Here is a 25243-nt window from a genome sequence, read left to right as displayed (position 1 = left end):
AACATTGTTACGTATTGCTACTTGGTAACAGTATGTAACTGATATTGCTCAGAATAGAGATCTTTCTTCGGCTCATTCCACCATTCAGGTACACGGGTCCCATCGCCGCTAATATTTAAACTATCACATATTTGTTGCTTGAAACAATGTTATCCATTATTAGTATAATAATTATAGTATATAATATATATAATTATACAATTATTGTTTGATGCGACCTCAGATTGTGACGACCAGTGAGTCACATTTAGAAGCTGAAATGTGTTCCAATTATTTAATTTTTCAAATTTAGTAAAAACTATACCTTTTACTCTATGTTGGTTGATTTTGAGTATTCGTAAAAAGCATTATTTAATGTCTCTTTTGAAAACGCAAACATTAATTTAATATTGTTCTTGATGCATTGCATATTCATTACGAGAAAAAAGATAAACAAACTCTTTCCAATCTTCGGCCGATGACATAGTGACGCGTGTGCGTGCGCGAACGCGTCTAAGCACTCGTGAAGCAGAATATCAGCAAGAGAAATCCTTTTGTCTTGGACGCGTTCGCGCACGCACACGCGTCACTATGTCATCGGCCTTCGGCGCGAAAGCGTACGCGGTGCGCATTTCGGCAAAGCACAGTCCGACACTACGATCGAGTCTAACCGAAGGTGCGTCGCGTCCAATGAGCTAGACACTCTATACTACTCTACTCTTACTGGTCATCTCGGGCATAGCAGAATTTATCTAAACGCGCTTGCTTCGCATGCGAAAAGAGAATGATGTAGAAAACGGAGAAAGCTGCAAGCTCACGCTGGTTCTCTGCGCGCGGAGAACAGTGAGCATACCAAGGAGAATTGTTTTGAAATCATTTGTCATGGCGCAAAACTTTAAATTTGACTTCTGGCAGTGCTGCTGTTGGTTCTTCATTATAGATCGTACGACTGGCAAAAGCTTTCTATGTCTTTCTTTTTCTATTTAGCTGCAATTTGACTGTACGCCAAGCATGTGGAGTTAACATGATCTGCCTACGCAATATCTTGTTTCTTTAGATGTTTAGATGTTAAAATCATTGGAAATATTACGTGAAGCTTTGTTTAAAAAATTTACTGAATAAATTATTTGCCCTAATAATTAATTGCCAGACATTAATTTCTTATCTGACCTAAAATGATTACCTGTTCCATGAACAGGTAGAACGCGAACGAGTCGCCCCTGGCTCTTGAATTTTATCACATGGTTTTTTGACATGTCCCGTTTTGCAAGCGCGTTTGTCCCGTTTTTTCACCGAAATGATCTGGTCAGCCTACATTTAAAACATGTCCATGCCTCTTCTACTGTTGAACGATGTTTTAGGTTAACAGTGTAGGTGGAACCAGCGATCATAATCATCGCAGATCAACATACATCTCTTGTTATCTTTGTTATGGCAAAGACGGCAATACCAGGAACTAATAACCGGGACGTGTGAGTCCCGAAGAACCGATTAAAAATTCGTGCAACCCAGATGAGCTCACGAGACCAGCACCGCCAGAGGCGCTAGTGTATTTACCACATTTCAGTAATTTTATTTGAAAGTGTTTTGGTAAGTGTAGACTTATTTGCTGTGAGTTTTGACAGAACTCTAACCTCAACCCGAAATAGGTTTTATTTACGTTTTATTTACGTGAACTACTTTTCAATACAAGAGTCCTCTTTCGCGAATTATTTTCGCAATTTTCCCATAAGACTGCTCACTGTCAGGATCGGCTCACAACAGCGCCTGCTTTCCATGTTAGGGGCGGCTGATCATCATCCGAGTGCCAGCGAGGGACTCTATGTAAAACTGCACCATGGTCCACCGGGAATAAGGAGGAATGCTCCTTGGAAATTTAGGAGTACGGTGTCAGGCTTAAAAAACATACGCAACGAACAATCAACAAGAGAGTACGGACCGGAACCATCGGCGAAGACCACTGCGACGAAAAGGAACTAGCGATAGGAACTCGGTTCGTGGAACTGCATCTTCAACTGTCAGCACACGCATACTCGCCGATGTGCTGCGACCGTGGATTCGCATCGTAGCGCTGTAGGAGGTTTGTTGGAAGGGATCTATGGTGCGAACGTTTGAGTAATCATACCATCTACCAGAGCTGCGGCACACACACGAGCTGGGAAACAGCTTTCATAGTGATGGGCGATATGCAAAGGCGCGTGAACGGGTGGTGGCCAATCGATGAAAGAATGTGCAGGTTGAGGATCAAAGGCCGGTTCTTCAACATCAGCATAATCAACGTCCATAGTCCACACTTTGAAAGCACTGATGATGATAAGGACGCATTCTACGCGCAGTTGGAACGTGAGTACGATAGCTGCCCAAGCCACGACTTCAAAATCATCATAGGAGATTTGAACCTTCAGGTTGGCCAAGAGGAGGAGTTTAGACCGATTGGGAAGTTCAGCGCTCACCGGCTGATGAACGAAAACGGCCTAGGGGTCGTTCAAAATGACGCTCACAGTTTGAGTGGTGGGTCAAGATTTGTGACAGTGTGTCACTCGGTTTACAAAAAGCGTGACAGAGGGAAGGGGGGTCTAAAATTTCAAAAAGTAGTGGACGTCATATTTGAATCACCCCTATACGACTAATTGATTTCGCGCCTCCAAGAATATGGCATTCGCAGCACCAACTTCCAACACAGCCCCCTGATCGGTACACCTGAGTCATCACTGCAGACAGAATCACAAATCGACCACGTTCTGATTGATGGACGGCATTCTCCGACATTATCGACGTCGGACATATCTGCGCTATCGACTCTGATGTCTGGTGATGGTTAAACTGCGCCCAAAACTATCCGTCATCAACAATGTTCGGTACCGACGACCCCGGTGGACGACCTAGAGCGACTAGCAACCTGGGTCGCCACGCAACGCGCAGCATCTCGAGGCAGCGTTGCCGGAAAGGTGAGCTCGAGGGCCCCTCTTGAGGACTGCTGGAATATCAAAGTAGCTATTAACGACGCAGCGGAGACAACGTCGGGTATGGGACGAGTTGACGGAACGATTGGTTGACGAAGAGTGCAGACAGATTCTGGGAGAGGACGCAGCGCGGGCGGTCGCGCGCAGCAAGGTACCCGGCAGAACGTGGAACGTTATAGACGCGAAGCGGAGACAGCAGACCCGCCTTTTCAGGAGAAGAAACGCCGCCTGGAAGAAGCGGAGGCGAGGAGATGGAACAACTGGCGTTCTCAAGAAACACGCAAGTTCCGAAAAGCTCAACGCATCCGCAAAGGCTTCGTGCCAGCAAGTCGAAATGTAGGGATAAGGATGGGGAGCATCTTGACGGACGAACGTGTGGTGATCGAAGGTGGAACTACGAGGAACATTATTGAATGGCGATGATAGTACAGGATGAACGGCAGCGGAGGAGATGACCACGTCAGTTCAACGGACGATGAAGCCAACAGCCCCCAGTGAGGAGAAGATGCCATCCAACAGTTAAAGATCAGTAAAGCAGCTGGTAAGGATGGTATCGAGCTGAGCTCATCAAGATGGGCCCGGAAAAGCTGGCCATTCGCCTGCACAACGATAGTCAGAATCGAGAAATGAACAGCTACTGGAGAGTGGAAGGAAGGAATATATGCCCCATCATAAAGAAAGGCGACAAGCTGAGTGTAGACAACTCGAGCGATCACCATCCTTAATGCCGCCTATAAAGTGATATCCCAGATCGTCTTCCGTCGTCGTCACCACATGAATGAGTTCGTGGAAGTTATCAAGCCGGCTTCGATGCCGCTCGACAATGGACAGATCTTTACTGTTCGCAATCCTTCAAAATGCCGTGAATATCAGGTCCCAACGCACCATCTGTTCCTGATTTCAAGGCTGCATACGACAGTATAGACCGCGTTGAACTATGGAAAATTATGGACGAGAACAGCCCTGGGATACCAGACTGATCAAAGCAACGTGGATGGTGCAAAACTGTGAAGATTTCAGAACACTCCAGTTCGTTGAATCGCGCCGGGACTAAGACAAGGTGATGGACTTCGTGCTTTCGATAGATGGGGATACCTTCGAGGTGGGAAATTCGCCTACCTCGGATCTTGCTAACGGTGATAACAATGTTAGTCGGAAATACGAAGGCGCATCATCTGTGTTGGGCCTACAGGGCTCCAGAAGAAACTGCGGTCAAAAGATTCGCCACCGCACCAAATGTGTCGCAAGACGACTTAAGACCGGTTGTCCTCTACGGACATGAAACATGGACAATGCTCGAGGAGGACCTTAAGCACTGAGTATTCGAGAGGTGTTAGGACCACCTTTGGCGGTGTGCAAGAAGACGGTGTGTGGCGGCGAAGAATGAACCACGAGCTCTACGGCAACTCTACGGCGAACCCAGTATCCAGAAGGTAGCTAAAGCCGGAAGGGTACGATGGGCAGGACATGTAGCAAGAATGCCGGACAATCCTGCAAAGATGTTGTTCGCTTTCTGTTGTATATTTGCCTTCTATAATACTTTGTACACCCTGTGCATTAACGAAAGTCAAGACGAGAAATTGATTCAATAAAGCGAACTCGAATATAAACACGTTCTTTAACATGGTGTCAGGGTCGCAGTTTTTATCATTTATTTCGGCGTCATTGAATAATCGCGGAAAATTTGTCGAGGAAAAGTCGGCGTCAAGCGAAACAACATAATCATCGCGGAAATAGTGCGTTCGCGAGTGGAACGTTTACTTGCGTACGAATAGTGCTCGTTTTCCGGCTTAGATCCAGAGATTTTCCCGTTGCTGAACATGAATCCAGAGGAGATTCCGCATACGCTAAGCCAAAGGCTATGTTCGATGCAATGCTGCAGCAGATGCAAACAAATGAATAGCCCCAGCAGCGCAGCCAGAGCTCCGGCGTTTGTTCCTCTTCACCACCGTTATCGGTGGAAGGCAGCGTGCAAGAGATGCTCTCAGCGTAGCGAACATCTCATGAATATGTCCAGCATACATTTTAAAGTACTTCCAGAATCGTTCCTTTATAAGCAACCGGATTTTATCCAAAATATTGTTGGTTGCACTTTTCAATTTGTTCAAAATAATACCAGCACAGTATGAAAATATAATCCTAAAACATCTTTCAGCACACCATTTATTTCATTTCAATTTCACTAATGAATGTGTTCGATTGCATCCCCGGACCATTTAACTGTGATGCTAAACACATTATAAACAATAATAATATCTTTTGTTTGATTCAGCGAGGAGAACGTTACGAAAATGATTTCAGTTAGCTTGATTTTACTTGTAGATTCCTCAATTCGTAAGTTTATTATATTTTGTCATCAAATAACAAAATTCCCATGGTCAAAGATGTAAATTTTGCCAAATATTTCGGTAACAATATTAGATTTAACCAAAACAAATAGTAAAACAAAACACATGATGTTTATTTTCGCAGATAACAACGACGGTAATGACATGTCCGTGGATATTGGTTATTGTCAAAACCCAAGGTCAAACCCTTGTGATAGTAAAGGACGGAGGTGGTGGAAGGCGAACAATGACTTTAGTTTCATCAACTGGGAACATTATGGCAAAAGTGTTGGAATAGACAAGTGGCCGGCTGCAGATAACGAGAGAAAGGTCAGTTTGCTTATGTCGTGATCTCGCTGCGTTAAAAAATACAGCATTCTGAGCTTACAGCCGCAGCAGACAGATTTGCAGGCAATCGCAGCAATCAAGGCAAAGGTCGTCATCGGAGAAATATAAATATCGACAGACTGACTTCTTCGAGGTCAACAGCATCCAGCGGAGTCCATTGAGGATTTCGTACTAAGATTGAAACTCCAGGCTCGCCTAGCAAAGTGGGTGATCTTTCAAGCAATTGTTACGTTCAAAATTGTGATCAGATCGTTGGCGCATCTCCGTCAGAAAATGCTGACCAAGACGAACATCACAGAGGGGAGGAAGCTAGACTTGCAGGAATCAAGAGATTGGAACCGATTCGGCCAATCGAAAGAGAGGTACAAAATGAAGTCCTCGTCGTCAAAACTTCCCGCTGCAATTTTGTGGTGACGCCATCAATTCACGAAAGGCGATGTCCAGTGTGGGAAGAGGTGCAAAAAGAGGAAAAATAGAGTGCTGCAGAGAAGAAAAGGATAAGAAGAAGAAGAGGAAGTCAGTGAAACTGCTTAAACATAAGCACTGTGATTCAGAGCTGTCCAGCTCTTCGTCAACAAGAGAAGGTGAAAATAGAACGAAGAAGAAATGGAAATCCGTAAGATCTGACCGTTCGGATCAGGAGGAAGAGATGTTACAATTGGATCTGAAGCTCAACGAAAATGAAACCGGTGCGGTGTGAAGTGGATACCGGTGCAGATACCAATATCATCGGCCTCAAATTTCTAGAAGAAATGACGGAGAAAGCACCAGAAGATAACACCCTCAAATATCGTGCAGAGCTTTGGAGGAAATTCTATTCAGTTGTGGGAGAGACACGGATAAGCGGCAAACGTAACGGAAACGATATAATTAGTGTTCCAGGTAGTTAGAGTGGACCATATTCCGTTGCTGTCGCGAACGCTAGCAAGAAACTTGGATTTGTGAAGTTCTCAATGCCGTCACATTTTCACCACCTGAAAATCAAAATCCGATTTGCTCAACGTATCGGTAAGGCGCCAGATTATAACAAGCATAAAGGCGTTTTTGACGGCTACGGTCAGTTCCGGGCGTAGTATCTCGAGGTTGATGAGTCAGTTCCATCGTGCATACAGCCACCTCGGCGGATACCCGTTGCTTTACGCGGCTCTAAAAGAGGAATTAGACAACGGAGAAGGACGGTATAATTGCGAAGGAACGAACACCGAATGGGTGAGAATATTGTCCTAGTCAAGCGCGGACAAGATAAATCTGCTCCATTGAGAATCTGCTGGACCCAATCCAATTGAATAAGGCCTGAAGCGACCGAATTTATAGTTTGTGACCATCGACGAAATCTTACCAGCGCTCGGTAAAGCCAGGTTTTATAACGATCGACGCCAGAAAGGGCTTCTGGCATGTGGTATTAAGAAGAAAGCAGTCGATCTCACCATTCTGGACTCCATGGAAGATTCCGCTGGACCAGACTTCATTCGGGATCAGTCCGCGCCAGAGATCTTCCAAATGAAGCTACAGGAGGTGTTGACAGGTTTGGACGGAGTGGAGGTATTGCGGATGATATACTACTATTCGGAAGTGGATACGCTGGAAGAAGTCTCATCGATCATAACCAGTGTTTGGAAAAACTTTTGATACGTTTGAAGAAAATAAAGTAAAACTAAATCAGCAAAACTGAAGTTGTGCCAAACTGCTGTGAAATTCTACGGAATCTGATGACTGACGAGGGATAAACCGATGGTCAAAGTGGAAACAATTAAGAACTATCAGTGCCAAATAACAGCAAAGAACTCCACAGATTTATCGGTATGGTGAACTATTTGTGCCGATTTCTGCCGAATTTGAGTGAAAATTTCAGTGTACTCCGAAAGTTGATTTCGAGAAAGAACCGTGGATTTGGTCGTCGGACTAAGAAGAGTTCATCCAGTAAAAATTTAGTGTCGGATGCGAAACATTGCGATATTACGATCCCAACGAACCGTTAGTAGTAGAGGTGACGCGAGTTGTTTCGGGTTGGGCGTCGCGGTTTTCCAACGTAACGGCGTTATTGGCTTGCGTGCGAACACAACGGCAACCGAAGGAATTACGCTCAAATTGAGAAAGAATTACTCGCGATTCTCTTTGCGTGCGCGTAGTTTGACCAGATCATTGTCGGAACGATGGTCACCGTAAAGACGGACCACAGCACTCGTAAGTGTTTTCCGGAAACCCTGTTGTCGGCCTCGTAGATTGCAACACATGTTGTTAAACCTTCAGACGATACAATTTGCGTATCGAGTTTGTCACAGAGCAAGGACAATGTTTCGCGGATGCATCACGCGCCCCTGGTGGAATGTCCGGAAGAGGACTGTTTCAGAAAGGCGACTATTGAAGTGTTTCGAAAGTTGAAGAGGTTCAGCTTCATCGTTTCCAGTATCTCGAAGACATCTCAGCAGATCGTTGAAGAAACGATTAAGGATTCAACGCTTCAAACCATCACATCTCTACGTTCGTTCAGGCTGGCCAGATCAATATCTCAAGTACAGGAGGGCGTAACAATCTATTTCAAGTATCGGAATGAGCTGTCAACCCAAGATGGAAGTTTCGTCATGATCATTATCATTCGTACGCTTCGCAAGAAGATAACGGACAGCACTAATGTGCACAACGAGTAGAGTCTACGCTAAAATTGGCGAGCAAACGTATTTTGGCCGGCATGGTGCGCAAATTGAGAGGCGGTTAAGGAATGCGCTATTTGTGCCAATATGTCCATCACAGCTCAGCACCGATGCAGACACACCGATTCCTATACACCTTCCAGATCATCTCTTGGACGTGTTTTTCGCCGAGTATCGTGGAGAGAAAAGAAAGTTCCTTGTGACAGTGGACCACTACTCAGACTTTTTCGAGGTGGATCTGCTGAAAGACCTCACTCAAGGTCAACGATTGCAGTGTGCAAGGTGAATTTTTCCCGACACGGCCGCCCGCAGGTCGTTATAAGTGACAACGGAACGAATTTCACAAGCCGTGAATGGAAGCAGAACAGCGACTGGATTTCAGGCACTCCACTTCCGCACCGAACCACCAACAGGCAAGCGGAAAGGGAAGCAGCGGTTAAGATCGCAAGCAACTCCTGAAGAAATGCGAGAATCAGGACAGATTTTGGTACGCCCTATTACACTGGCGTAATGTCCCAAACAAGATCGGTTCCAGCCCAGTACAACGTCTGCTCGCGCCAAACAAAAGTGGTTTGCCAACATCTATGAAGAATTTAATGCCTTGTGTAGTGGAGGATGCCTACATCTATCGAGTGAATAGAAAAAATCAAGCTGCAATATGACAAAAGGCCAAAGTTCTACCGGATCTAGAAGTGAGTACCAGTCTATGCAAACTGAACCCGGATGTCTGTAAGAATGGAACCAGCAAGTGGTTACCCAGCGCCAAAACGACAGATCCCTGTTATCGACGTGGATGGTGCTAATTATCGACGAGACCGAACTCATCTAAAACACGTAATGAACCACGAACACCTTCAACATCAATCTCGATTCCTGATCCTTCCAGATATCGACTACGGATGAGGTACCTTTGCACCTTCAGCAACGCCAGTGATGACACTCACCAAGAATCGTGGACACAAGATCAACACTCCAGTCAACCAGCCCCTACTATGTTAGAGCAAACAACTAGAAGCGTTACCCCTATGTCCCCAGCATCAGAGTCAAGTATCGACGGCAGCTTTCAACGGACACACCTCGACGTCCGAGAGGGAGGTCAAAGCACCGCAAAATTTAAGATTATTCTAGATTTCGATTGAATTTTTTACTTTAATTTTGCGAAAGATAAGATGTTGTGTATTGCCTCATTGCCCTTCTATAATATGTTTGTACACCCCTTGCATTAACGAATGTCAAGACGAGAAATTGATTCAATAAAGCGAACTTCGAATATAGTCCAATTATTCAGGGTGATGTATGTGATTTGTCCACACTGTATCTATCGTCGCAAACCATCACCACAGACGGTAGGGGTGCTACCTGTTGGGTGTGGTTTCGGAGTACATCAGATGGGCAAATGACGTTGAACTTGTTACAAAATCACATACGTCCTTTTGAATAAGTACCCGAGCGTTCTTTAACACTTTCGATCCGGCAGGTACGAGCCGGCGTGGAGCGCAGTGAGCGAGATGGGCAGACCATGTGCAAAACGACTTGGCGAGCCGGGGGCGTATTCGAGGATGGAGAGATGCGGCCTCGAACCGTGTATTGTGGCGTCAAATTCAAGGTCAAATTGTTGATCCAGTGTTATCTGTTTAGATGTAGACTAAATGAATGAAAAAAATGAATGATCGGTTGTCAACGGTTGCGTATCAATGCAGCGGAGCCTCGTGATTCAAGCAACTGCGCCATTCATCATTTTCTACTTTGTACGCCGCCTATTTTATTTGATTTATATCTTTCATTATGTATATCAACATACATTTCATTTCACTGAAAATAATTTTCATAACATATTTGCATAGAATTTATTCAGCGTGTTAATATACCATATTTCGCCTCACTATGAAAAGTATAAGTTTTGCCTAATGGCAATAATGTATTAGGGTGCGGCCAGAGTAGACGCGAAGTGCGAAGCGAAGCGAAGCGAAGCGAAGCGTCCATACGATTGACAGTCTTATTATTGATTGTTATTCGCGTGGAATTTCTGCGCCGCGCGCGTAGACGCGTTCACTCTGGCAGGCACCTTAGGCTAAACTTATACTTTTGATTAGAATTGTGATGGAGAGAAAAGCAGCATGGCGCTGAGTCAACCTGGAGGATTTGGATCCGGAAAATTTTGTTTGTTAGTGGATCACGGTTTTCGATTCCGATCTTTAGTAGCTCGTACCGGCATGGACCAACAATATTTGCTCGTACCACTAACTGTTAAGGTATAACATCAAGATATTTGTTCGTAATTCGATCATAATATGATGATTATATGAACTTTTCGATAATTCATAGCGAAAATTGTGGTGCAGTCCGAAATCATCGTATGACGGCAAGGGAAATCTGCTCGAGAGAAACAGGTACGTAACATAATAATAGTGGATACATAATCAAGTCATGACTAACACCCAAATATAGTTTTCATTTTCCAGTGAATTGAGGATCTTGAGCGAATCCTTTACCAGCTAGTATGCCTAGGGTGACCATATGGTATCCTAAAGGAGGACATGTCCTCCTTTTTCATTAAAAACTAGATGTCCTCCTTTGCGCTAAATGTCCTCCTTTTTGGGAATTTTGCTGATGTACTATTCTGAAGAATAGGCCAACAACGTCCAATATGAACAACAGAAGTCCATTATGGAACAAAACATTGCACACGTTTGCGTTTCTGGTTTTAATTCTCAAGTATTTTCCTTTAAGCACAGAGAACAGACGTTGAAGCTGCACTCGCTATGTTGTGATAACTTTTTACTGTTCATTTTGAATAACTTTGGAATGTCGCCGTTATCCCGTACATAATCAGCGCTAGCGTCATCAAAAATGCCACTGTGCGCTAGTGGCGTTATCACGCAGAGCATACCAGCGCCATCTGTGTCAAAATGAGATTGTGAGTTGCAATGTCGACGTCTGATGCGTTGAGGTTCGGTGTGTTTGTTTACATGTTTTGCAGAAATTTTGTTCGAGCCTCTGTCTGTTCTCTGTGCTTTAAGTTTTGGAATAAAAATAATGTTAATATGTTCCATGGAAAACAAAATGCGTGAGTTACAGTAACACAAGTGTCAAAAATGTCATGAGCATCGGAATTGTGATAAATGGATAAGGAAAAAATCTGAAGGGTTATGTACAAGACACGACCGCCAACGTAAACTACGTAGAACAGTTTGGTGCATTGAGGAATGTAGTCATATTTTAAGCTAATTCATTCGATTACTTATGTCACTGGTTTAGGCAAAATTACACAACTAAAATATAAAAATTGTTGGATACCGTAATCAGGTGACGTCCGAGCCCTCACCGACAGTCTGGAGGTCGGATAACAAAATCGTTCAAAAGGTCAATTATAATTCAGTTTAATTGTTCTCACAGATACATTAAATCTATTCCACAAGCATTCTATGTAGTTGGAAACAATGACCCATTCTCACCTAATTCGACCCGTTGTCTCACCGAGACGCAGTACGATAACATAAAATTTTAACTTTAAAACCAAGTGGTAATAATGCTTTTCGCAATTCAACTGTTGCATTCGACTTAGAGTAAAATTAGTAGGGATTCAGTTTCATTCCAATTTCGACCACTATTCTAGTTTATTTGTAGTAATATATAGGTGGAAATAGTGGAGTATGATTATTAAATAATACTATTCTGAAATAAAATAACTCACTAGCGTTACATGGCTATGATATTACAAGCAGCATCCTTGAGCAATCTTGTTGCAGTAACCATACATGTGAGAGAATTCGGGCATATACACATGAAATAAGTATAAAGACAACTCGGTTTCCATACAAAATGGCCATATTGAAGTCAATATCTGACTTCTAGCGATTGATTGGACTGATTTTTTGTCAACAAGCCTAAAATGACTTGAATTTTATTCAATGATAGTTACATTTATCATATATTCTGGTTATACGCGTTTCTGTTGGAAATAATTATAAAGACAGTTCCGTGTATGGAGTCTATATAAAAAGTGGTGTTTTATAATTATTTCAGATTGAGTCAAAATCAACAGAGATGTATACAATTTACTCAAAGATCGAAAGTTCAGTTAAAACAGTGCCTGGTAAAATTTCAGCCAAATCGAATCGCTACGAATCGAGATATCGATCCTCAATCATGATGAAAATGTATGAAAATCATGCTGGTCTTTATACTTATTTCCGGCGGTATATAAGTTACTGTGATCGATGTGCAATATATTTGTTGCTGGGGGTGTATACTGGTGGTGTGCGGTACCATTTGCGATTTTACGACAGATGCGAGACGATACGCATCGGCTCGGACGCAAAGAATCTCTGCTCTGGCTACGGACAAACAGGTGCCTCTGTCAATGGTAGTTAGAGCATCAGTCATCACTGGTGGAAGAATACGAGCCTTGGACCATTGGCAGAATTTCCGCCTTCTGTTATTTGGGTGACGAGGAATAGTTGGCAGAAGGATAGTAGTCGTATTGTTGGTCCGACAAAGAAGCGCGAGTCGATAAAACCCGAGTTCCCAACTAGAAATCAACAAATACTAGTCATGTACGTTTTGACTCAAATTCCGAACATGACTCATATTCCGAACTTTAGCTTTAAATGTCCACTTTAACTTTATTCGTGTAATTTTCCCAGGAGTTTGAATTCGTTTGTTATCTTGATCCTCAGGCGTGAAAACCAATGACAGTTTTAGTTTTAGCGCTAAAGCCAGTGTTCGGAATATGAGTCAGATTGGATTTGAGTCAGAACGGTATCAAAACCAAGCCATTCTGTTGGGATGCTAGAGTAGTAAACGCTGCGGACGGGAATAGGGTTTGTGCTATTTATTACAATCTAACTTCCACTACTGGCAGATTATGGATAATATATTCATGCAACCATATTATTAATATGATTGCAAGAATCCTTAGATCCGAGGAGAAAGTAATAGTTCTATTGTAACCATGGCCCGTTTCAATAAAGTATGCGTTCGAAACTTTAGCTGATACGGCCCGCATGAAGTCCACAGAGTATCTAAAGTGCATTCAAACTTCAGAATTAACATTGAATTCTGATTTTTCATTTTGATAATAAAAATAATTACAATGAGTTTATCATAAAATGAGCTACCATTTTCTGAAGTTATCTTTGAATCGAACATGTTTTGTTCATCTGCATTGCGATTATCGCATTATGACATTGCGTTGCCGTTGCTAACAGTCGATCATCCATCCATGCACAAACATGCGCTTGTATGTATATCGCCGACTGCGGCCACTGCTCTGGCCCTCTGGCCCTACTTTTGTGGCAAACTGGTGCGAAGCACCACAGAAGAGCCCAAAACCAACTACACTGATCGACGGCCGAATGAGACTCACGTTGCGAACGGGAAAAAGGTGCTGCCAAAATGGTCAATACCTACTTTAGCGTTGATAATCAAATGTTTCAATATAACTGGAAAATTGGTGGAGAGTTTCGATCGATTGATATATAAATCTCAAAATCCATGAAAGATAAGGCTATTAACGTTAAATCTACATATTTCGCGGTTTCGAATTTGGAAATTTTCATTTTCACCCTGTACCGAGTCTTCCCCTTAGACGTAGTTTACGTCAAAAGAATGCAAATGCTTTTCAAAAAATTTTACGAGTAAACACCCATCAAGTTGTCTTTTAAACGGATCGTACGGTATGCTTCTTGGATATGTAAGCCAAAGAGCAGCCCCTTGCAGTAGAATTGATGAAAGACCTAAAACTAATCTTTAGCGTTTCGATTTTCTTTAGTCTCAATCTAAACAGTTTAGAATTTGATGATAAACGCATTACACGTGACCCCTGTCAGGATCGATCTGCTTGCTCTTGGCGCGAAAGGATTGCCCATGTTCGCCGCTTCTTCTAGGCGCGAAAAGAAGGAGAGAAAATGTAATAGAATAAGAAGGTACAGTTGAATAAATTTGTCGATCGTTAAGAGTGTTTTGATTCACCAACATATCTCCCGAAAACTCTCAATATTCAAGAAAATTTTGGTCCATTCGTCCGGATAAACCATTCCGTGATGGTCTTTGGTTGATTTGTGGTGAAATTTCGGATAAAATCGCGAGAACTTTGGATTTCGTTGGAAAAAGCTATCGCAAACCGGCCGATTGACGCGATTGCGTGTTGGTGTAGTGCGCGGAAACATGCTGATCGTGTTCGACACGCGGTCGAGTGAAAGTGGAAAATTTAGAACAAAACTGAAACTGAATCTGAAGATAAGAATAAATTGTGGGTCTAATGACCGAAAAATCCTCAAATCAACGAGTATTATCCAAGGATCCTTCTGGGAACTGCGCTGAGCCGCCGGTGAATAATCTTCGGAACAACAGAAACAGGAACAAAACGCAAGGAAATGTCGAAGAAGCTCAGAAGATTCTCGATCATCGATTTGGCGAAGGAAAGAATGCTCCGGATCCGTGAGGATTGGCTGTGGCTAACATCAGCATTCATTGGCTGCGACTACAACTCGAAACACTTCGTCAGTGTAACGATGAACTGCGAAAACGTATTCGATATTTGTGACCTTGTTCCAGGGATCAGCGTGAAGGACACAAACAAAGCCATTTCCAGGACGAAGAGCTGCACGCCGAGCTTTTGTGAACATCCAATCGGAAATTGCAAAGTGGAATGCAGCTGAAGAGGAGAAAAAACGAGGAATATGAGTGCCTTAGCTCCGGCATTTGTTCCGCAGCAACCGGTGGTGTAATAGCTCCACACCTCATCTCATGCCGCTGCCAACATTCGATGGTAGTCTCGAGGAACCGGTATCGTTCAAATGCATGTTCAAAACCATCATGAGCAGGTACCAAACGAGTCACCAGCCATAAAGCTGTACCCTTGAAAAATTCTCTCGTCGGAGGTGCAGCAGGGAAAATGATCAAGACGTGATCAACAATAATGATTACGAATCAGCGTGGAAGATGCTCGAGGACACCTACGAGACGAGCGACTCATCATCGACACACATAGACGCTTTGCTCGCACTACCAAAGATGAATAGCGAGAACGGTAATGAATTGCGAATTTGCTTGATATCTGCACGAAACACGTCGATGCATTGAAGAAACCGATCGTTACCAGTCGAAGGTCTTGCTGAGATGATCCTGCTCAATGTCACAAACGCCTGACAAGGAAACACGAAAACTATGGAATCGCAAATCCGTCAGATGAACGCCCACCACACCGAGACGATCGATTTCCTTCGAGAACGAAGCCGATACTCCAGAAGATGAAAGGCTACAACGAACTACGTCCATCAGTTCCACGAGACAGAAAGGTAAACCATCCGACATCAAGCCCGTCCAAAGCAGAATTTTGTGCAAACGTCGAATCAGTCAAGAATCGTGTGCATGCTGTGGAAATGAACACCTAATCTACAAGTGCGACGTGTTCAAGGACATGACGATAAGCGAGCGATACACCAAAGTGAAGCAGACTGGCCTTGCTTTTACCTGTCAGACGAGGTCTCGTACTGGAGAATGCAACTCGGATAGAACTGTAAAACATGCAAACGAAAGCATCATAGTTTGCTCCGCGAGGCACGCCAGCCCAATTTGAGTAAGCCAGTCATCCGCGGTAACATCATCAGTCGAAGAACATTGTGAAGTCGCTGGACAAGCACCAGGAAGTGTCAACTGTGCTCGAGCGGCAACGACAAAGCAAGTGCTTTTTCGACGGCAGAGGTAGAAGTATATGGTTCCGGGAATAACCGCCTAGCATGCCGAGCTTTGTTGGATTCCGGATCTGACTCGCATCTCATCAGTGAAGCATTCGCGAGAAGTTGAATATACCAATGGAGCGCGTTAACATTCCAATCAGCGGAGTGAATATGCACGAGTCAAGCACAAGCTTCATACCAGGATTAGCTCACGTGTCAATCCATTCGTCGTTGATTTGGATTTCCTTGTCGTACCGACGATAACTGCGACTGCCCATCCCAAGGTGGACGCGTTCTTGGATCATTCCTGCTAATCTTCGTTGGCAGACCCATCGTTCCATACCCCGACGAAATCAAATGATTATCGGGCTGAACTATTTTCGACCTGATCAAGACCGGCCGCATGAAACTTGCTGAAGGAACGCCACGTTAATCGAAACACAGCTGGGTTGGATTGTTAGCGGTCCGGTAAAGGCGATACAAATCGGCCCCACACATGCAGTTTGCCAATTGAACCACATCGATACAACTAAATCGCACCTTGTGAAGTTTTGGGAACTGAAACCTGCATAGCATCTCCATATACGCCAGCGGAACAACCATCGAGGAACACTACGAGCGAACGACTTCACGCGACGAAAGTGGTCGAGATTGTCAAACTGCCGTTTAACCAAAACAAGAGCCAACTTGGTGACTCTTTGGAAACGCACGAGTACATTCAACTGACTACTGAGATCTTTCGCAAACGACGAGAAGAAAAAACGCTACACCGAATTCATGGATGAGTACCTAGAATTAGGCCATATGGTGGAAGTGCATGACAAACCCGAGATTGCTACTTACCCCACGTTGTCTATAAGGAGTCAAGCTCTTCGACAAAGATTCGTGTAGTTTTCGACGCTCGCTAAGACAACATCTGGTCTATCATTGAACGACGCTTTAGAGTTGGACCAACAGTGCAAAACGATCTCATCACGATATTATTAGATTCTGCTGTACCTGTGGTATGACAGCGGACATTCCTAAAATGTACAGGCAGGCAAGGTACACAAAGACGACAGGAAATACCAGCGCATTTTGTGGCTCAACACGAACAACGAGATGGCAACATTCGAGCTGACCACCGTGACGTACGGTTGCGCCAGTGCACCCTATCTGGCAACGCGAACATTATTGCGATTGGCAAAGGATGAAAACCTGACCTACCACTTGCATCAAAAGTCATTGAGGACAACAGCTACATCGACGATTTTCTCACCGGTGGTAGGAACGAACAAGAAGTAATAGAAATCTACAAGCAACTAACTGAGCTTCTAAGACGAGGAGGATTTGAGTGCATGTTTTGCTCCAACAGCAAGCTGTGAGATACCATACACACGATCTCCAAGAGACTTTTCAATCTCGAAGAAGCGATATCACACAACGCCCTTATTTGGAATCCCAACGAAGACTACTTCACATATCAATGTTACCTATTGGATGGCAGAGTAGAAACACGAGGCCAACAAACGAAGCGTACTTTTCTGATTGGACACCTATTCGATCCGTGTGGATATCCGGTCCTGTGACGACGACAGCGAAACTGCTGATGCAGGACTTGGAGGCTGAAATTGAATTGGGACGACGAGCTTCCTAACGAACAAAACGAACTGTGGACCACATTCCGAGAACAGCTTCCATTGGTAACGCCCTACGAAAGAAACGGTGGGCAAGTGAGGCAACAATACTGGAGTTACGGATTTTCGGACGCTTCACAGCGTGCATACGGGGCAGTCTTGTACACCAGGTGCATCTCCCCTAATGGAACTGTGAGCGTTGAGCTAGTTTGCAGCAAATCGAGAGTGGCCTTTAGCCAATGACTATTCCTCGTCTGGAATTATGCGGAACCGCTTCTGGCACGTTTGGTGGAGAAAACGATTTCGGCGATGAAATACCTTTCTCGAAAGTGACACTCCACACCTGACTCCAGTATGTTTGAGTTGGTTTGCAAAGTCACCGCTTGCTTTGAATCAGTTTGTAAATCGTTGCTACACACGAGCTAACGCAGGACACAAGTGGAGTGAACGGTATGACAATCCTGCCGACATAATTTCCCGTGGTGTACTACCGGCAGACTATTCGAGATGAACAGTGGTTCAAAGGTGCACCAACTCTGTGGCTGCAAGACTCTTCTGACAACGTTGAAAGAATTTATTTGATGACAACATGCCAGAACTTAAGCCGGGTTAGTTGCAACTGCGTACAACGACCAATGTCATTGGACTGACACAGCATGAGCAGTTTTCGCCGCCTACAACGTGCGTGGGCGTATGTGTTGCGTTTTATCAAAACGTGCGTACGAAGGTTCGTAACACTTCCGACTTGCAAGTGTGTGAAATCGCCTGAAGCAACACAAATCATATCAGCTCAGAAGGAGGCGTTTGATGAGATTTTTCGATGCTGATAAAGGGTAAGCAGTTAAAGCAGTACCGAGTTTAGCTCTTTCATCGATAAGGATGGGATCATCAGGTTGTGCCTGAAATATTCATCGATACCCTATGACGAAGCATCAAATATTGTTGCCAGAAAAGCATCACGTGACTGAAATTCTGGTTCGTCAACTACACATCGATAATTTTCATGTTGGACAACGAGGATTGTGGCTATTCTACGTGAATGCTATTGGCCCATCAAAGCAAGTGTTAATAAACGCATTGTCTCCAAATGCTATGTCTGTTTTCGTAAAATCCATCGCCGGTGAACCAGTTCATGGGCGACCCCCAGACTACAGGATTACACCTTCACCGTTTTTCGAATACTGGAGTCGATTATGCCGGCCCAGTATATCTCAAGGAAGCTGGTAGGAAGAAAACGCTGTACAAGGCTTATATCGCAGTGTTTATTTGTTTGGCACCAAGGCCATTCATATTGAGGTAATATCAAACTTGACCGGAAAACTTCATCGCCTTCTACAACGGTTTATCAGCCGACTGGTATGGTGAGTAATATGTATTCCGACAATGGAACTCATTTGTTGGTGCGAATCATGAGCAGCGAGCTGCGCAGAATATTCGAGGATCAGGCACTTCAACGAAATTGAACGATTTCTGTACATCCAAAGAATTGTATGGCACTTCATCCCGCCACGTAGTCCGCATTTCGGTGGTATATGGAGGCGGGTAAAATCCGTCAAACATCATTTGAAGCGTGTCGTCGAGACCAAATCTAACGTTCGAAGAAATGACAAATTTCTAGCGCAGTGTGAGGCATCTGAACAGTCGTCCATTGATTCCTGTATCGATGACCCGAACGACATCGAGGTTTTGACCATCACACTTCCTTATCGGACGATCAGCTTGAGCATTCCGGAACCATATGAGGATGTGAAGGTTGGTCGATTGGGACGTTGGAACATATTCAGTTAATGAACGCGCTTCTGGGCGCTGGTCAGCTGAGTATTTGCATTATTTGCAATCCAGACCGAAGTGATAGTGAAGTTTCGAAATCGATATTTGCCGTAATCGTACGAAGGACGATAATGCACCACCGCACCAGTGGCGATTGGGACGCATCTGGCTACACACCCTGGACAGGATGGTTCAGTGCGAGTCGTTACAGTCCGTGCTGACTCAAAGGAGTTTCGACGAGCGGTAGCAAAGGTTGCTTCCTTCCAAATGTTGATCCGATGGACTCAACGGGGGAGTATGAAAAACGCATTTACATCGTGCGACCCCAGTCAGGATCGATCGCCGCTTGCTCTTGGCGCGAAAGGATGTTCGCCATGTTCGCTTCTAGGCGCGAAAAGAAGGAGAGAGAAATGTATAGAATAAGAAGGACAGTTTGAATAAATTTGTCGATCAGTTAAGACGCGGTTTTTGATTCACCAACATATCTCCGAAACCACCTTACAAAATATTCAAGAACAGAATTTGTTCAATTGAGAACTTTGTGGTCATACAGTTAACGGTATCATTCTAATTCACATGCCGTAATTAGTGATTCCGAATGGTACTCAAGAAAAAAAAAATGCTGGACAACTAAGTATCTTGTATTCGGTCCTTACGGAACCTAATGTTCGGTCGGTCAGTTACCTATTTTTGCAATCAATTATTCAGAATTGTAAACAATGATTTTTGTTAGAATTCTGTGGAATATCGTTGAATTGCAGGCATAATAATATTCAACATTTGTTCACAACTTATTTTAAAAATAGTTAAGCTGAAATCTTTCCTTTAAAATATGTTGCGGGTAGTTTATAATTAGAAAGTGCTTTATGTAGACTGTAATGAGAGTCAGAAACGTTCCCACTGTTTATTAAGGTTATAAAGTTAATAAAGTGGTCTGTTATGTAAATAAAATATAAGAAGATGATGTATTTGCATCGAATTACAAAAACATCATCCTATAGACTTTAGTGTGCAAAAATCTAACAAATATAATACCGTTTCGACTCCAATTCCGAACATGACCTATATTCCAAACACTCGCTTTTATATGGCCATTTTGACTTTATTCGTGTAATTTTCTCCACAGGAGCTTGAATTCTTTTGTAATCTTGACCCTCAGTGCGGAAAACCAATAAAAGTTTTAGTTTTAGGGCGCTAAAATGCTAGTGTTCGGAATATGAGTCATGTTTGGGATTTGAACCAAAACGGTATTCTTAATCATATTAAAAACTGACAAACGATCGAAATTTTATGTCCTCCTTTTCCAACCAAATGTCCTCCTTTTTCGCTCAATTCGGGTAAATTGTCCTCCTTTGGAAAAATTTCATATGGTCAAGTATGCCCGAAAAAACGGCATAATGCCCAAGGAAACCCCCTATTTACGCAAGCATAATGTTCGCGTCGGCCTGCAGCTTATTCTAAATGGTTTGGAGGATGAAACAAGAAAAGAGAATTTTCAAATAAAGGAAATATGTTATTATTCTACAAATAGCAGTGTATTAAAATTTCGTGTAACTTGAAAATGAAAGAAAAACGGGATGATTACCTGACATAAAATGAATTACATAATCTAATAATGTTATTATTGTTTCTCATATAACTAAATTACTATAACGATATTTGTCACTCTTAATACATGAATATGCATGAAATGTATAAGTTTCAGTTATGATTATTCATGCAGTGCCGCTAGTATTTATTCCAAATTGATATATCTTATTACGATGGCAAAAATGTATGTGTTTTGCCAAATATATTCATTATGAAGATTTCTTTTCGTGTATAGTATTTATTGAACGCAGTATTTTCCGCAGTAAACCCTTCAAATGGCTTGCATTTCTCCAATCCCATTTCTGTCACCTCATCTGCAGTCACAAATTCTGCATTTTACTGCAGCAATGCACAACGAAATGCTCTTTCAACAATTTCAGAGCTCAAAATGATATTCAGCTTGATTTTCGTAATTTATTTTCGGCGTTCTGTATATCTGCATCTACGATTGGATAAATTTGAACATTTTCAGAATTTCATTTCCCTTCTGAACTCTACCAGAAGGAACAAAAGGCTTGATCGCGACAATTGGGGTAAGTTTCCTGCCCCTGCCGTTTCATACGTCGAAGCAGCGTCAATGGCCAATGGAAGATCCCGCGGTTGGTCCTGAGCGCCTAAGGGAAGTCACCCTACTACTGCCAAGTGCTTTTAGCCTTGGTGTGCTCAACGAATGAAGAAATTAAAATATAAAATTCACATTGAAGGAAGAAAAAATGATTGATAGAATGTAATAGAATTAAAATCGTAATTGAACAATTAATAGTCCCGAGGGTGAGACATACAATCTGCCTACCGCTATTAATATGCGCCTAAATGTAGACTTCCAATGTGACATTCATGATGTCTGAAGAAATTTGAACCTATGTGAATCTTCTATCGACCTTCCCTCGCGCAATCGCATCAATGTACAGGCAGAGGTGCCAACTATTTGAACACATATTTTTTCATTTTTATTTTTGTAATATTTTTTCTATTTTTGTGACTATGTACACCGTGGAAGAAGTATAACGACAAGCTTGGTTTCCATACAAAATGGCCATGTTGGAGGTCAATATCTCGATTGTTAGCGACTTGATTGAGCTGATTTTGCCAGCAGGCCTAAAGTGGCTTGAATTTTTATTCAATGAAAGTTTACTATAGATATATTCTATTATACTCGTTTCTGTTGAATATCAAAACATGTTGCCTGCAGGTCTGTGGAGCCCCATAAAAAAGTGGTCTTTATTATTATTCGTATTGTTGGAAAAAAGATGTATTCAATTCACCCAAAAGCTCAAGTCGAAAACAGTGCTAAGTAAAATTTAGTCAAATCGAATCGCTATGAATCGACATTTCGATTCACAAACATGATGAAAATAGGAAAACATGCTTATATATATATTATTTCCGGCATTGTATATTTAAAATATGTAATGCAAAACATAAATTGAAGCTTTAGTTGATCAAGCCAAAATTCTAGACAAATTTTTGCACAAATTGTCTTGCATTATTCTTTAACCCTCAAATTGGCAACCCTGTATGGTCTATCTCGCTATCGCAAATATATGCTGCCTCACCAACTCAAACAACCCCGAAGTATACAAAATAAAAAGCGAAGAGATCTGATACGCGTAAATCTCGTAAATAAATAAACATCTCAGCATGCCCCGCAAACTGGATTTGCATTCTCCAGTCAGTGTCAAAACGAAAATTTGACTTCCTAACGAGGCTGAGAAAAAATAAATTTCTGACCGCTTCCTCTCTCGGATGAGTTCAGTTGAACGACGGTTCGTCTTTCGCTTGTTCCGTCACAGTGCACCATCAGTCTTCAACGCCCGGTTCGATTTGCCTATCGCGACCGTCGAAGCGCTGTTCTGCATCGGAAGTGGCCTGTTCGGTGCGATGAGCATCCTGCAGCGCGGATCACCGATGTGCTCAAGTATGGACTGACGACGGTGGCGGCGACTGCTGCTTGTATTGAAAACCGCGAACGCCGGAAGCGAACCTAGCGAGCGTTCGGTGGTGATTGGGACCGGTGTGATTCCGTTGGGGTGAGGAACGTAATCAAAGAAGTGAAAGTTTGTTTGAGTGGAAGAGGTGGTTGAGTTTTTGAGCGGCTTTTGAGCAACAGCTTGTCCATCAGCCTCTTTAGCTGTAGAGGCAGACGCGTCTTGTAAACCAGCGGTCGAGTCTGATTCTACAGGAGGCAGGAGTATTCTTTACTTTGTTTTTTTGCTTTCCGATTATTAGATTCAACATAGCGCAAATGTCACCGAATGGGATTCGTCGTATTTGCTGGATGTTTGAAAGGTGACTCCGATGGGGCAAAAATGTTGCAGGAACTGGACGGCCAATCCGGGAGATTAATTCTACTGGAAGAGCTGGATATCACATTGGAGGAAAAGATCATGTGCGCTCGGAAAGGTGAAAGCGACTTTGTCAAACTCGGAATGCGGTAAAAAAACCATCCAAATAGTTTCCAAGTCTTAACCCATTTGTTTCCAGAGCTTGCGTTGATCACCAACGCCGGTGTGATGTGCTCGCGAGTTTGGGCAATTAGAGCGCCATTTGGAGCAACAAATCAATGAATCTCCGACGCTTAAATGACGACCTTCCTACCGCTGAAGGATGCAGCGCGGTCGGATAATCAATGTGACCAGCCATTGCTCGCCGCAGGCTCTACCGGTCTTCTTATTCGGCGACCAAAGCGGCACTGCGTTACTGGACCGAAGGGCTACGCATTGAGATGTCCAGCTACGGTGTTCCGGTCGTGAACTTCATCCCGGTCGTTGGTCATGCAAGCAACATCTGTGCCAACCAGCAGCAATATGCCGAGCATGAAGCGGCCTCAACGAGGAACAGGCCTCCTACGGTAGCTATTTTGACGAGTACAACCTACCTGCGAGTCATATCCGGATCGAAGTTGAAGTTTGGGGAAATCATCCTGTGCTGAGATGCTTTGAGGACGCCCTGTTAGCCAAACCAAAACATTAAAGTGCGAACCTATGGCGCTACCGGATGTACCATCTTCCGGATCACACCCACAGCAGTCAGCGACTGGCTTGATATTGTTGCCATGCCCAATACAAAACACCAGAATCAGACAAGGACAAGGAATCGTCGCCAGCTTATGATCAAAATTTAAAGTGCTACATTACATTAATAATACTATCAATGGTTACCATTTTGAACGAACTTTCTTTCACTTCCATTGTTAGAAACACAAATTCTTTGGCTTTCAGAGTTCCACCTTGCTTTATATTTTCAGTTTTTTGGTTATTTATTTCACAGAAATAAATATTTTGTACCTTCTGTATGAATGGTCATCGACACATCCCAATGAGATGTGGTTGAATCTGTAAATAGGCAAAAGAATCCCATATTAGTTATAATAATCATCACGAATGGGTTGGGCGTGTTAAACAAATGGCAGTCAGTTAGAAAACTTTATTGACAGTCACGATTTGATCAGTCGAAAGATGGTGATAAGTTTATTCATCACGAAGAACTTGGATTAACAATCTGATATAAATTGTTTTCAACTTACCCTTCTTATTCAAAGAGACCGAAGCATGTCGTCGTCCTCCGATTCGACCTCTTCTTCTTCTTAAATTCGCAAAAAAGTAAACCATAAGATCCTCCATTTCACCCTGTAGCTTATGGTATTACCCTTCTTCTCCTCAGCAGGAGCGGCAGCGGCACCACCGGCAGGGCACCAGCACCGGCAGCCGGAGCGGCTCCACCAGCTGGCATCGACGAGAGCTTCTGCGACCGAGGCAATCAGTTCCTCCACCGACTTGCCCTTCAGCTCGTTGACCACCTTGGTGACGCGAGTCGAACTGGCCTCGATACCAACCGAGTCAGGATCTTCTCGATGTCGGCATTCGATGGGCTGGCGTTGCCGCCGAGGACAGCCAGGGTATGCAGCCACGTAACGCATTCTGTGGATATTCGGAGAAGTGATTAAAGTTTATGTCAGATTCTATCGTCAAAATGGAACCCCCTGCTCAAAATCTAAACGCGTGTTGACATTATTGATTACAAATTTTGCACTAGAGAAACAAAATTTGTAGTATATGATACTTAGTTGAATCTGCAGCACTAAACGTTTTCAAAAGAAGCATTTAAACCATGAAGCTTACTTTAAGTCCTTCCGACACGAAACGAGAGCGGCACAAAATTGAAACTCAACTCACTTGTTTGGACGTTCAAACTAGAAAGAAAGACGACGCGGAGACGGAAGTTGAACTGTCAATCGAGTTGACAGCCGATGCGCTGCTGGAAGGCGACATCTGTGGAAAATACGAGAAAGTGTGGAAAAGCCTTTTGAGTTTTGAA

General features: G+C 43.3%; 1 long non-coding RNA gene, 1 other non-coding gene and 2 pseudogenes across 2 annotated transcripts; 2 read left to right on the top strand and 2 right to left on the bottom strand.

Annotated features, from left to right (window-relative positions):
- The first annotated feature begins 10346 nt into the window (after positions 1 to 10346).
- Positions 10347 to 10852, top strand: LOC134215577 (uncharacterized). The gene is made up of 3 exons (XR_009980229.1): positions 10347 to 10520; positions 10611 to 10658; positions 10731 to 10852. It is a non-coding gene; the product is annotated as an uncharacterized LOC134215577 (long non-coding RNA).
- A 6199-nt stretch (positions 10853 to 17051) lies between these two features.
- Positions 17052 to 24039, top strand: LOC134207447 (uncharacterized; annotated as a pseudogene).
- A 151-nt stretch (positions 24040 to 24190) lies between these two features.
- On the bottom strand, positions 24191 to 24845 carry LOC134207446 (large ribosomal subunit protein P2-like; annotated as a pseudogene).
- LOC134208450 (small nucleolar RNA Me28S-Am982) lies at positions 24331 to 24412 on the bottom strand. The gene has a single exon (XR_009978676.1). It is a non-coding gene; the product is annotated as a small nucleolar RNA Me28S-Am982 (small nucleolar RNA).
- Positions 24846 to 25243: the final 398 nt, after the last annotated feature.

This window comes from Armigeres subalbatus, chromosome 1 (assembly GCF_024139115.2).
Source record: "Armigeres subalbatus isolate Guangzhou_Male chromosome 1, GZ_Asu_2, whole genome shotgun sequence".
In the NCBI taxonomy this organism is placed as follows: Eukaryota; Metazoa; Arthropoda; class Insecta; order Diptera; family Culicidae; genus Armigeres; species Armigeres subalbatus.
The sequence above is the reverse complement of the archived record's forward strand: the minus strand, read 5'-3'. Positions and strand labels throughout refer to the sequence as shown.